At 41.5% G+C, this 14122-nt stretch overlaps 1 protein-coding gene across 1 annotated transcript in view; it reads right to left on the bottom strand.

Moving 5' to 3' along the window:
* The window catches only part of LOC134539582 (muscle-specific protein 20-like), a 69585-nt gene that overhangs the window by 22233 nt on the left and 33230 nt on the right, over positions 1 to 14122 (bottom strand). The gene's annotated exons all lie outside the window — the stretch shown is intronic.

Genomic DNA, 14122 nt, shown 5'->3' on the forward strand with positions numbered 1-14122 from the left:
AGTTAACACATTAACAATTTTGGCCGCATAAATCGTGCAAAGAGTTTTTATACCCAAAGGTATGTAGGCTATATTTTATTTTTAGTTGTTATAAATAGAAGGGTTGTTCATGACTAAGTAAAAAAAATTTGTAGGTACGTTATTCAACTGATTGGTGCAATGAGGGGATTTTAAATTTTTTGCAAAATGCCTATAACACAAAAATTATATTTTGCTACGTAAGAGCGGCTTTATTAAAATTGTAATTAATATTCTTTATAAATTATAAAAATGGATAATAGTTATGGAATTTCAGTATGGCCAACGTGAAGTCAGGATTAAAAATGGCAGTATCCAAAATGGGGGAAGTTATAGAAAACAAAATGGCGTAACACAAAATGGCCGTTGGATCAAGGTCATACAAGATAGCCACCACTACGTCGCAATACAATATGGCGGCTGACACCTCCGACACCTCTTGGCGAATCCTAGCGCCGGTCATACATTCCTATGCTAATTTAAAAAAAAACAATCCTGAGGCTTTGTTTTCCTCACTAATGGCCAAAACTCAAGACCTTGGGTCAATACCTGGACTTTTCGAGGCTTGATTTTGAGTTCTGTGACAGTCCGCAGACATCATTGTTCTCGTTTATGAGCAGAGTTGCTAGCCGAACTCCTTGTGCGTGGAAAAATGTTGACATTCAGATTGAAATACGTATTCGGACTACGTTTCAGTTTATATTCGGACAGCTTGGGTTTTTCCCTCCCTCCCTCCATTTGCAATGAATGAAAAATCTGGCCGGATAATCTATTTTTTTCTTCTCTCTTTTCAATTGTTTTGGCGCAAGTCTACAGAGAGAGAGAGAGAGAGAGAGAAAGAGAGGAGAGAGAATCTGCTCCAGATGTTGCACCCCGCGCGTGCCAAGATGTGACGTCATCGCCTCCCCTGTCGAAGGGAGGAGGGTGATCCAAGTTTAGACGAATTGAAGTAGTCCGCGCGAAAGTGGCACAAGGAGCAACAACATCCAACGACAGACGCTTTGTTTATTTATATTTAAATCACAGGATGTTAACATCGCCCGTCTTTATGCCCGGGCTGTTTTCAAATCAAACAGTCACAAAAAAAAAATTACGGGCATGTGTACTTCTGTACGCGCGTTAGAAGTTATACTTAATTGGCGTATTAAAAACTAATTTATTGACGTGACAACGTCTAATAAATCGATAATTGCCGGCTGCACGCACGAAAAAGTGTCCCGTTACGCACATTGTTCCGTTACGCTGTGTCCCGTTACGCTCATTGTTCCGTTACGCTGTGTTACGTTACGCTGTCGGCGAGTGCAGTAATAATAGGTTATGTTACAATTGACTAAATTATTATGGTGATTCATATAATTGATGATAGATATTTGATTACAGTTTATTTATATGAAAAATTGTTCATAATTATATTTAAACTTTATAGCTAAACGCCAGTTTTTAAAATTAATTACAAGTCATCTACACGTGAACTGTTTCGTCGACTGTTTATAAAGTGAAGTGAAAAGTTAATGTGGTTTTCACTGCTTATTACAACAACAATTTCGGCAATAGGTTAATTATTCTTGAATTTTAAAAAATCTGATTACTGGTATAATTTCAAGTATTTCTTCTTTTATTATTAAAATAAAAATGATTCAATTTTGATCATAAAAGTATGCAATCATTTCATCCATGTTTTGTTATGACGCCGTCACGTTAAACTATCGTCCGTAAACCGACTTTACAGACAACCAATTTTTTTTTATTATCTTATTTTATGTGGTGAACTAACTTTAATTTGGCGTGCAAATAGTTAATATAAATAATATAATATAATACATTTTGCTTTCTCTGATAATGAATGAATGACGAATGTGTTAGTGGATAGTTCGGGTGTAACGTCTCGGTGACGTAGATGTCATTCGAGACAACGAGGTCTGACGCTACGTGGATGAAGAAGAGGGGGAATGTGTTCGCGGGAGAAACAGGAGTATCCGGAGAAAACCCTTGCCTCTCTCGGCAACATTCGGAAGTGAACCCGCCGGGAATCGAATCGTGCTTGCTTCGTAATTGGCATGCACAGCGAAAGGTATTTAACAAGGGCTTTCTATGGCTCAGCACATTGTGCGATCCGGCACCAAACGAGAACATGTTTTTTTTTTCCGGGTGTATTCCGACTGTTGACATTAACCGCCTGTTAGCTCACAATACATCGTTTGTGCTGGGTGCTAGTTAGTGCTTCCTGTTTTTAAAGAGGTTATATTGTACTTTCAGAAGTACATTATCGTAATTTTATTTATGTGTAACATCGATCTTTCGATATATCGCTTGAATTATACCGATACCGATAAAATATCGACCTGAAAATATCAATATTTTTGCTATATCAGTCCATTACCATTATAATATACAAAGTATTATTTAAGTGTGTGTTGTATTGAGTTCTTGATACATCTAAGCCAATATAAAGGAATTTCCTAATAAAAGTTGAGCTCTTACTAGAAAAAGTGAATAAAATATTTTTATTATTCAAAAACACCTTCTATATGTTTTGGTAGCTTTTTTCCTCCAATGTTTTATTTTAATTTTTAAGTAATTTATTTATGGAAGTTTGCGTTAGCGACCACGCTTTTGACGGATAATCGACTGTCAGTTTGATGTAAGCTTTTGGACATACGCCATTGTTAAGCAATGGTGTATGTCCAAAAGCTTACATCAAGTCATGCACTCCCATTGCACAAATCTTTCAAAGATAATAATCGACTGTCAAGCCTCTAAGCGCAATGTTATAGACTGGCGCACTGTCTTCTCGTCGTGCATAGGGCAACAATTAGATTTGGGGGGTGACCATAACATTATATGGCGGAGAAATGACTGCAAAGGCGTGTAACATCTCAGCTCTCAGTATATACCATTTGGTGGGAGTAATTTCGTGAATGGAACGGAAGAAAATGTGTAACAGCCACGGTGCTGCCATCTGTGGCGGATGGCGTGAACCAAAGTTCACAAGGACAAAAGGGAATATTTATTGTATTAACTGTTTAAATGCAATTTTTAACAAGATGGGTTGTGTTTTAATAAAATTCCTAGTTGAAAATCAGGTCCAAATCCGGGGTTTCATTTTTTTTTTTTCCCAAAGATTTCTCGATATTATCGGAGTCGTTTCATTAAATAGTTTAAATTTCTCTCTGCAAATGGAATTGTTCGATAGTCGACGTAGCTGCTCCGGCAGCGAATTATAGCGGCGGAACCGGAAACTACGTTTGAGGAAATGTAGTTGAAAACACAATTTGCGTATATTTATCACGCTCGGCATTATTTTAAAGAAAGTTTCCATTTCGTATTTTAAGTGTATTTGCAACATGAGAACACGTGAATTTGCATGTTACTGAGGTTAGATGTTACACATCACTGTCTAGTACTGAAACACTCGCTAACATATTTATTTACTTTTTCTATCGATAGAGCAGGTTATTACAACATGGTCCAAAACTGTGTCCACACAAATTTGTAAATGATTTTCCATGACCAAAATACCAAATTTCCCTGGCGAATTTTTTAAAAAATAATTCACTTATTCTGCATTTTACTGAAATAAATATACACACAACAGCCTCCACTGTCCCCATAGTTGTACTAGTTCATACAGAACCTTGCATGCGCCATTTTACAGTGTGTATGAATATGCCCTCAAACAAACATCTGAAAAAAAAAGTTCTCAAAGTTTGGGCGATGGCATACCGGAGCATTGAATTTCCCCTTCAAATTACTTTCACGGAGGTTTTTCCATGATTAACCCAAGTTTTAAAGTTCATTCCCTGACCAATTTCAACTTTCCCTGTTTAAATACCACTGTAATGTGCATTAACTTTGCTGTGGTATTATCGTTGAAACTTTATTGGCGTTCTATAGTCCGGCACGGTCGCGCGTAACGTGCCGGATTAAAGGCAGGCAGTCCGTTGTAACCAGCTAATGTGTACGGCCTGGATGACCAAACAACAAGCACACCTCCCGGCGACTCATGTGTGCCGGATAGATATGACCCGCCCCTACCCCCAGCTTCCCTTGGTGTACCCTACCTTCCTTCCCAAACGGACTCCCTCTTTTCCTGGAGAGGCAGGCAGGCCCCCCTTCTTCTGCCCCTCCAGGGGTCGCAGCGGGGCCCCGTGGCCGCCCCGTCGGCGGAGGCGGTCGGCCCCCTTCGGCGGGCGGGCGCCTGCCCCCTACCCCGCCGCCGCCCCTCCGCCTCCCCCATCCCTCCGCCGCCAGGCCCGGGGTCACGTGACGGCGCCTCGGTCGTCCTCCGCTGCTTCCACGACGAGCCTTCAATGACAGATGGTGGCAATTTCTCTAACTGACCGACAGCCTTTTGCTGCCGACAGGTCGACCTGAAGCTCTGTCACCACTCTGGAGTCTAGTCCGACGCCACAGTTCGCGACCGCCCCACTTACACGATCATATCACACAGCCACAATGAGTGCTAACTGGCAGCACGACGGGAAACGTCATAAGCCGCCCCCAAAAAGACCAGACCTGACCAAACCAATGCGGACTAAAAAGTCCAAGTGCCCCACCCCTTTGCATAGTAGAACTTCTAAGACACGCCCCGCTCTTCTTCCAGGACCATCCTTCTATTCCTGTAATCCACCTGCTTGTAATAATGCATGACCTTTGCATCCCGCATGTATGTGCCCAGGGTTTCCCCTCTGTCTATGGAGGTTTTACCTGGGCCCAACTTATCTAGTTTTAGTCTAGAATTAAGAGTGAGGGGAGTTAGTCATGGCGAAAACGTCTGCCATGGCTGGCCAATCCCCTCCTAGCACATGATGCACGTGACCTTTTCTGCATGGTTAAAAACCCGCATGTTTAGAGCGTATAGGGCTTGCCCTGAGACGCACTTAGAGTCTTCCCTACCTAGACCCCTCCCTTACACACATAGTTTTAACTTAGGTTAGGGAAAAAAAAAACGGGTGTCCACAAGGAAAAAATATTTCGTACCAACTTAGGTGAGAAAAAAGTACTAGATTTGAAAAAAAAAAGTACTAAATTATAATTTGTTATGATTTTAACAATTTAGGAAGTTATTATGACATTGCAATGCTCTAACTTAAATATATCACACCAAACACGCACATACATTCCATAGTTTTTAAAAATAATTTACGCTTAATAATAAAACATATTGGAGTTACTGTAATAATATTATATTAAAGAAAAAAGTACTAGATCTGTACTTGACCACTAAAAAACTTATAAAAGTACTAGATCTGTACTTGACCACTAAAAAACTTATAAAAGAACTAGATCTGTACAAGAACAACAAAAAAACTTATAAAAGTACTAGATCTGTACTAGACCACTAAAAAACTTATAAAAGTACTAGATCTAGTGCGAAAGTACTAACTGTGGACACCCTGGCGGGAACGGATTAACCAATGGGATTGCGTTTCCACAACAGCGTGCAGACGGAAACGGAGAGCTCTTACGTTGGGAAGCCTTCTTTTCACAGACGAGAGAGCCGAAACCCGAAGTTCCCCGAAGTTCATGCTTTTTTTCCCCCGTATCTTTTAATGTAGCTATCCTAACCAAATCAACCGTCCACAATGTTTTAAAGTATATATAATGTAGCTAACCTAACCTGATTGACCATTAGTATCCTTTTATCAACACCGCCATATTTAATTACAATGAACAACAAAAAAAAACCGAAGATGCACGATCGGCCGTTTGGCTCTCTCGTCTGTGAAAAGGAGGATTCCCTCTTTCGTTCACGTCGCTCCGCGCGCGACCAATAGAAGCCGAGTTGTTTTCGACTGTGGTGGTAGTCAGGGGCGCAACAACAGGGGGGGGGGGCAAGGGTAATTTACCCCCCCCCCCCCTTCTGAAACCGTGAAGTGGTGGCAAACGGGGGCAAAGAAAGTGCTGTGTGATCAATTTTTAGATAATAAAACTGCTTAAATAGCACCATTTTCCACCTTGAAATACAAATTTTCCCGGGGGAGGACCCCCGGACCCCCGTTTCAATAGGGGGGATCGATGATTCTTTATAAAAATGTATATTGCCCCCCCCCCCTTTTTGGAAATTTTGTTGTTGCCCCCCTGGTGGTAGTCAGTCATGTTTGTTTGTACGTTAAAAAAAATGGTTTCGAGTACAAGAATACCTAGTGTTCTGTTAATACTTTTTGTTAATGCCCGTGCTGTTCAGAGTATGCACGACGAGAGAAGACCGCGCGCCGGTTCAGTGAAAAACATACCGCGCTAACGGGCGACGAACTCTCATACCATCCCGTCTCGCCAACACAGATACAGCCCTGACCGGGAGTAAACGCCTCGATGGAATCGGAGTTTATAAACGTTTACGTCCAAGTCCGAGAGGAGAGACGCGCGTGCCTCGAAAAAGTCAAATCGATGGTTGTTCCCATCGAGTGGAAGAGAGATAGATGCGGCGCAAGCGTACAATGAGCGTAACGGGACACAGCGTAACGGGACAATGTGCGTTACGGGACACTTTTTCGTGCGTGCAGCCGGCGTTCATCGATTTATTAGACGTTGTCACGTCAAAAAAATGTATTCCATCTGAAAAATAAAATTAACTAAAAATCTTGATGCACGTAAGCTCATGCGACAATGTCACAAATAGGGTTTCCCGCCTTTTCTTTCTTGACCCAGCGCTCTTAGCCTTGAGGACCTACCGCCCTGGGGCCCCCATGGGCATGGATGCGGATACGCCGCATACGCAACCAGGAAGAGCGTTAGAGCTTTTGGCTATGCAAAGAGACTGAGGCTACCCATCTCAGCTTATGCACCACCTCCAGCCCCCTACCCCACTCAGCTCACCAGCAAGTTGGATGCTTCCTTAGCCCTCTGGAGTTGTCATCACTTCTGGCGCCTACCCCAGTCTCCCGCATCACACTGTATCAGTTCTTTGTAATTTGAACCTGCGTCGTGATCCGCGGGTTCGAGCCCGCTGGTGATCGAAACCCGTCCGTCCGTCGCCTTTGCGTTGCGGAGCGTGCGAACCGGACAACTCAACCTCCTCTCTTGAGTTTCTTCCCTTTGTGAGCCGCTATTTTGGCCCCCAGAGTCACTTCATTCATTCTCCCATCTGAAAAGCAAGGCGGCGAACTGCCTTTTAAATTTGTTTTTCCCGAACCCTCCATCTTTCTTTCATTATACTTCGAGTCGTTTTTTTTTAAATTCAATACTGTTCACTATTAACTTGCTGTGCTCTGTTTTTTTTTTTTTTTTACACTTTTTCCTGGAGTTTGTAATGATGTTATTTCTTGTACTTTTGTGTTGTTTCTATTGTATCGTGTATTTATTTTTGAGCACGAAAGAGCTGAGTCAGCTGGAGCGTGCTATTTTCTTGGCTGTTGTGTTCTTTTGTAACTGTGTATTTTATGGCTGAAATAAATGAATTCAAAACTAAAAAACTAACCTGACCTAACCTACACTCCCGGGGGATAAAAATAATTATTATTTATTACAATGACCGAACCTAACCTAACCTAACACTTCGTTTAAATTCGGAACTGTTCGGGTCGTGGTTTGTCGCTTTCGTCCCTGTGAACTATAGGCGCTCTTATATGAATGAAATACGAAAGCTTGTTTCCCCATTCGCCTGTGACTTCTATACGCCGACAGTTCCTCTATAACTACTCATTGTAGCAGCACTTGGAGTAGTAGTGTATATTAGTGGCCAAGCCCTAGTTACTAAGTAATACAGAAATGTAGTTTTTTAAAAATTATAAATACCGAATATAAGAATACAAAAAAATAATAATTTCAGTTTTAGTCAATTGCACGACGTCTAATTCCAAGCAGTGTGCGCCCACGCCTCAACTGTGGGAATAATATGATTAATCAAGTGTCGAATGTAAGTTAGTCTGCTCTTCTTTCGACTCTGGTTTTAAGTGCTGACTGGCAGCGGAGTGAGTGGTCTATGTAGCCACTCACCATCAGCTGTGTGTGACTCTGGTCATCAGTCCAGCAATGAATGACAAAAAAGAAAAAATTAAAGCGGACCAAGAGTCCAAGTTCCCAAACCCTCTTCGCTCATGCTATCCTCTGTATCCTGTATACTCCTCAACATACCAATTGCCTGCCCTTTGCATCCCGCAAGTCTGTGCCCAGGGTTTTCCCTGTGTCTATGCAGATCTTACCTGAGCCCCACTTGGCATAGTTTCAAGACAGGGGAGTTACTCATGGCTTCAATCGCTGCCATGGCTGGCCAATCCCCACACAAAGCACATGATGCATGCTACCCTTCCCTGCATGGCTAATCCCAGCATGGCTTCGGCCTGAGACGCACCTAGGTCCCTCCCTAACCCGGACCCCTCCTACAAATACAGCGGCTGGCAACTCAAATAGCTCGATATGTATCCAAGAAGTGTTTATAATCGACACGATAGATAGCGCTACAATAGCTAGCAAGTTTCTTTTGTAAATTCATAGAGAGCGTTAATCTTTATAATTAAATATAATCAAAATGCTTATGACGATATTATTGATGCATTATGTATGAATTATAGTGTAGTAAAACATAAATTATTTAATTTTATTGTTTCTTAAACGTGTGTTTTTTTTTACGGTAATGTGTTACCATCTGATCGCTTCTATAATAACTGACGAAAATAAAATTAGCAGGTACAATATAGTCAATTATGTAAAAAACTAACGTATCAGCGTTATGAAATTGTATGGGGCATTCTGGCAAGGAACAAGTCTTGAAGCTGATAGTTATCTAGCACCTCTGCTTGAGCTTAAAAAAACCCGTTAACAATAATTTTTTTTTCAATGCATTCTATCATCATGCATTTTTGATTACGTTATTTAATTTGTAAATTCATAGATGGCAGTGTAGTCGGTGATTGCATGCGGTTACAGTAAAAAATAATAATAAGTTGCGTTTCCAGTTTTTCAGATGATATGGTCGTTCATACAAAAAAAATTTTTGTTAGGTTAGGAAAGAAGCTGTAGGTTATCCAGCACACTTGAAGGGGTCGTTACCATAACGCCGAATGTCAAAATTGACCACAACGCCCGACAGCTAGAAAACTGCTGTGTACCACAACGCCGAAATAACAACTGAATGAATTTTTGTGTGTTTCTTAAAAGTACCTTAACGCCGAAATACCACAATCAAACCTAACCTTATCCAACCTAACCTAACTTAGCGTAATATAACCTAACTTAACCTAGCCTATCCTAGCCTAGCCTAACCTAACCTAACCTAGCCTAACCTAGTCTAACCTAACCTAACCTTTGTGGCAGTCCTGCAATGACATTTTTCGGCGTTAGTGTATTTCGGCGTAGTGGTATTTCGGCGTTGTGGTGCGTCCCCCACTTGTAGTAGCTTCTGTAGGAGGGGGAAGAACAAAAAAGAACATGGCAGGTGTCTTCACGTATCCCTCCCACTCGTTCTTCCCCTCAGACACTTCCCCGACGGCGAGAGACTTCAGGGGCCATACTCCCGAGGACTGGATGAAGAGGGGAGTGGAGGCGGTGAGGGGGCGAAGACGAAGACACTCTCTTCTTCGCCGTCGGAGAGGAAGGTGGCGTGACGTCGGCAGAAGAGATGAGGGGGAGAGGAGAGGGAGTAGGATGAGAGAGAGAGAAAGAGAGAGTCAGAGAGAGAGAGAGAAAGTTTCAGACCGTTCGCCCGCCCACGCGTCACGGGACGAAGCAAGTGGCTGAGCGCGAGGCGTACGAAATTGTTTGCGTCGCCGAGTGTCGCAAGATAGCGAGCAGATAGCGTCTGGGGCGGAGGCGTCCGGACTTTGGGCTACGGCGTCCGTAGGGCTTCCTTCGCCGAGTGACGATAGACGCTTCACGGTCCCGCGCTGCGCAAACAACGCTGGCGTCTCACTGAAGGCTGGGCCACACTTGCCACATCGCAGATGGCACGCAAGCTGAACGCACACGTCTAGCCGCAGTGGAGGATCCAAGGGGGGGCACCAGGGGCAAGTGCACCCATCCCCCCCCCCTGAAAAACCAGTTGTCTGCTACATTAATATTGCCGACAAAAATGATTGTTTCTGAAACCAATAAAATATTTTAATATAATTAATGAATTTCTAGTATAAGCATAAAATCTGGTGGTTGGATGTTATGGGTAGTGTGAGTAGATTAAAATACAAATTTAGTAATTTTAAGACATTTTTTTCCTCTGGCTATTCTGAAATCCTAGAGTGCCCCCCCTCCGAGGTGAACCTCTGGATCCGCCACTGTCTAGCCGTGACGGACATTACGTTACTGCGCTTGAGATACCGCGTGTTAGTTTCAATAGCAATGTAAGTTTTCATGTGTAACAATTTATCTCTCGGTTTACGAGCATTTTTGACGTGAACACGTCTTTAAAATGGCTTCCATAGTGGGATGCAATTAAAAAAAACAAATGATAAAATCTGGGGATGCAGTTTGGTGTTGCAGCTACATATCTATCATCTCCGTCCAAAATTTAGTTACACCACTGGATAGCTAAAGGATCAAAGAATTCGTTACCCTAAGGTGAGGACTGTGACGCATCGCGCGCGGTTGAGGGGGAAGCGCCGCCATTTTGAGGTCATTTTGCTGCGTTTCGAGATTTCCATTTAGTATATTTTTTTGCACTCGGGAGAAGCTATGACGTTCGTTTAGGTTTCAATCGTCAGCTCTCGTCAAAACCTATCGATAGCATCTATAAAACATTAGTGTGAAATGGTTACAGTGAATACTATATATGGTGTTAAAATATAAAATAGCGTATTTTATATTTTGTATAGAAAATATTACCTGTTCCATACACGTATTCACGTACAGCACACGGCCGTGTCCAAGACACAGCCACACCCCATAATTTAGGGATTAATTTCGTTACTGGAACGGAAATGTGTAACCACGGTGCTGTCATCTGTGCGGGATACAAAATTCACAAAATCAAAGGGAAACTTTATGGATTTAAATTTTTTGATGAATTTTAACAAGATATGCAGTATTAAAAAAAATCGTGTTGAAAATCGGGTCAAAACATTTTTCGCTCATATCGGAGCCGTTTCATTATAGAGTTTAAAATTTATGTCTGCAAATCGAATGATTCTATAGTCGAAGTAGCTGCACCGGCAGCGAATTCTAGCGGCGGACGCAGAAACTACGTGTGATTCGCGTCCAGAAATGCAGTTGAAATCACAATTTGCTTATATTTATCAAACTTTGCAATTTTTTTTAAAGAATTCTACGACACATTTAGTGTCCTAGTTTAGTATTTATTATAAGTGCATTTACAACATGAGAACACGTGAATTCGCTCTTTACCGTTACTTTGGCAAGTACTGGAAGACAAGCTGACATTTTTTTTTAAATACACGTAATAAATTTTATTTTTAATTCTCCCCCTCCTCCCTCTCCCCACCTTTTAACGTATTTAGAATGTAAACGAACATGGCAACCACCGCAGACAAGAGTACTCGGCTTCTATTGATCGCACGGAGCAACGTGAACTGAAGAAAATTCCTACGCCATTTTAAACAATGTTCTACAGTCCAATAGAGAAAAAAAAATTGGTTGTCTGTAAAGTCGGTTTACAGACAATAGTTTAACGTGACAACGTCATAACAAAACATTGATGAAATGATTGCATACTTTTATGAATAAAATTGAATCATTTTTATTTTAATAATAAAAGAATAAATACTTGAAATTATACTAGTAATCAGATTTTTAAAATGCAAGAATAATTAACATTTATTGCCGAAATTGTTGTTGTAATAAGCAATGAAAACCACATTAACTTTTCACTTCACTTTATAAACAGTCGACGAAACAGTTCACGTGTAAATGACTTGTAATTAATTTTAAAAACTGGCGTTAAGCTACAAATTTAATGTATAATTATGAACAAGTTTTCATATAAATAAACTGTAATCAAATATCTATCATCAATTACATGAATCACCATAATTTTTTAGTCAATTGTAAAATAACCTTTTATTACCGCACTCGCCGACAGCGTAACGGAACACAGCATAACGGAACAATGAGCGCAACGGGACACAGCGGAACGGAACAATGAGCGTAACGGGGCACATCGTAACGGAACAATGTGCGTAACGGGACACTTGTTCGTGCGTGCAGCCGGCGTTCATCGATTTATTAGACGTTTTCACGTCAAAAAGGCAACTACGGCGTTTTGAGGCATGTGCTTGCGACCGAACACTTTCGCGAAATCAGCACCAGACGTCGAGGAACGAACTTGGTGACGTCACGCGAACGCGAGGTCTGTGGGTCAATGCCAACCACACAAGGCCGGTGTCGGTGTGACTCAGAGAGCCAGCTTCGGGCTGCGACTTGTAACTTGCTGGCGCTGTTATTAACACTCTCTACCCCCTCTCTCCCACTCCATTTCCATGAGCGGAGAGAGTCTGTTTCCTTTCTCGGACATGACAGGTTGCGCAAGCCGCGATCGCGTTTAGCGTGGAGGTCTGTCTCTTGATAAGGGTCGTTACGACAACGCCGTAATACCATAACGCCGAATGTCAAAATTGACCACAACGCCGACAGCTAGAAAACTGCTGTGTACCACAACGCCGAAATAACAACTGAATGAATTTGTGTGCGTTTCTTAAATGTGCCTTAACGCCGAAATACCACAATCAAACCTAACCTTACCTAACCTAACCTAACATAGCGTAATATAACCTAACCTAACTTAACCTAGCCTAACCTAACCTAGCCTAACCTAACCTCGTTTAACCTATCCTCGTCTAACCTAACCTAGTCTAACCTAAACTAGTCTAACCTAACCTAACCTAACCTAACCTAACCTTTGTGGCAGTCCTGCAATGACATTTTTCGGCGTTAGTGTATTTCGGCGTTGTGGTACACAGCAGTTTTCTAGCTGTCGGCGTTGTGGTCAATTTGGCATTTCGGCGTAGTGGTATTTCGGCGTAGTGGTGCGTCCCCTCTTGATATCCGCCTACGTGACCCAGGCTTGCTTGGATGGCAGCTGAGGTTTTGCAAGAGACAAATTCGCGCTTGAAAATCGTCTTACAAGGGAAGGGTACAACTTGGGGAATCCACTTCGGAACGAGATTCGGTGTATTAGTATAGTATGTTATATACCTTTAGGGTGTTCACTACAATTTATGATTATTTTTAATACATTTCTGTTGTAAAACATTTTGAAGTGTTTCGAAATCAAGGCGTTTGTGTTTAGTACCTATATGAACTTTTAAATTGATGTGATACGAATAAATGTTGAAGTAGAGCGTAAAAAATATTATTTTTAATTATAAATGCATGTCACTTACGATTTTGCATCCAATAAGGCATATAAAATTAATATATATACATTTTTGACATGTAATACAATTTATTCGATGTAACTGAACGTGATTATATATATTTGTTCCGATGTTTTCGAAGTGATAACATTTACTATTACTTTAAATTATTTTATAAATAATATTTTTTTCTTAATGAATTTTCAAATTAATCACAGGGATTACTTATGTATTTTACAAGCACTCATATATTGATGTAATTTCAGAATATCTTTTGAGAATTAGTTTTGTTATTCTAGTAATATGTTTATTAAAATTAATTTTTCTTTGTAGTATGTCGGTATTATCAATGTAAAAGTGGATTGCGATAACACGAATCCCCCTTTCTTTTTTTTTTTTTTTTTTGTAATTATGAAATTATTAGCTATGTTAAAATGAGAGAAGCAATATTTCAACATTCTTCACAAAGATGTTTATGGTATAAGTAGTATTAGTGATACGAAAAAAACAAAAAGGAGGGGGGGGGGGTGGGGGGCTACTACCCCAACTGCCCAGGGGCCCATAAATTCCCTCGGGTGACCCGGCCTGCATAGAGCGGAAGGTGACGGTAAACCATTGCAGAATCACTTCACCTAGCTCGTCCCAGTAACGTCGAGGTCATCTTCACTCCGCGTCGGCTGGAGATCCAAACCACGCTCCTGTCTTGTTTCTCCATCGTCATCTTCAGCATCACGGGGCCAGGCGGCACTTCTCAGCTGAGAACGTCTTAAGGCCCTTGTCTACCCGGGCACACACGCGGTGCGCAGAGCTTCAGAAACTCAACACATACGAGTGGGGTCTGTTTACGAGGGGGGGGGGGGGGA

Source organism: Bacillus rossius, chromosome 15 (assembly GCF_032445375.1).
Source record: "Bacillus rossius redtenbacheri isolate Brsri chromosome 15, Brsri_v3, whole genome shotgun sequence".
NCBI classification, from domain to species: Eukaryota; Metazoa; Arthropoda; class Insecta; order Phasmatodea; family Bacillidae; genus Bacillus; species Bacillus rossius.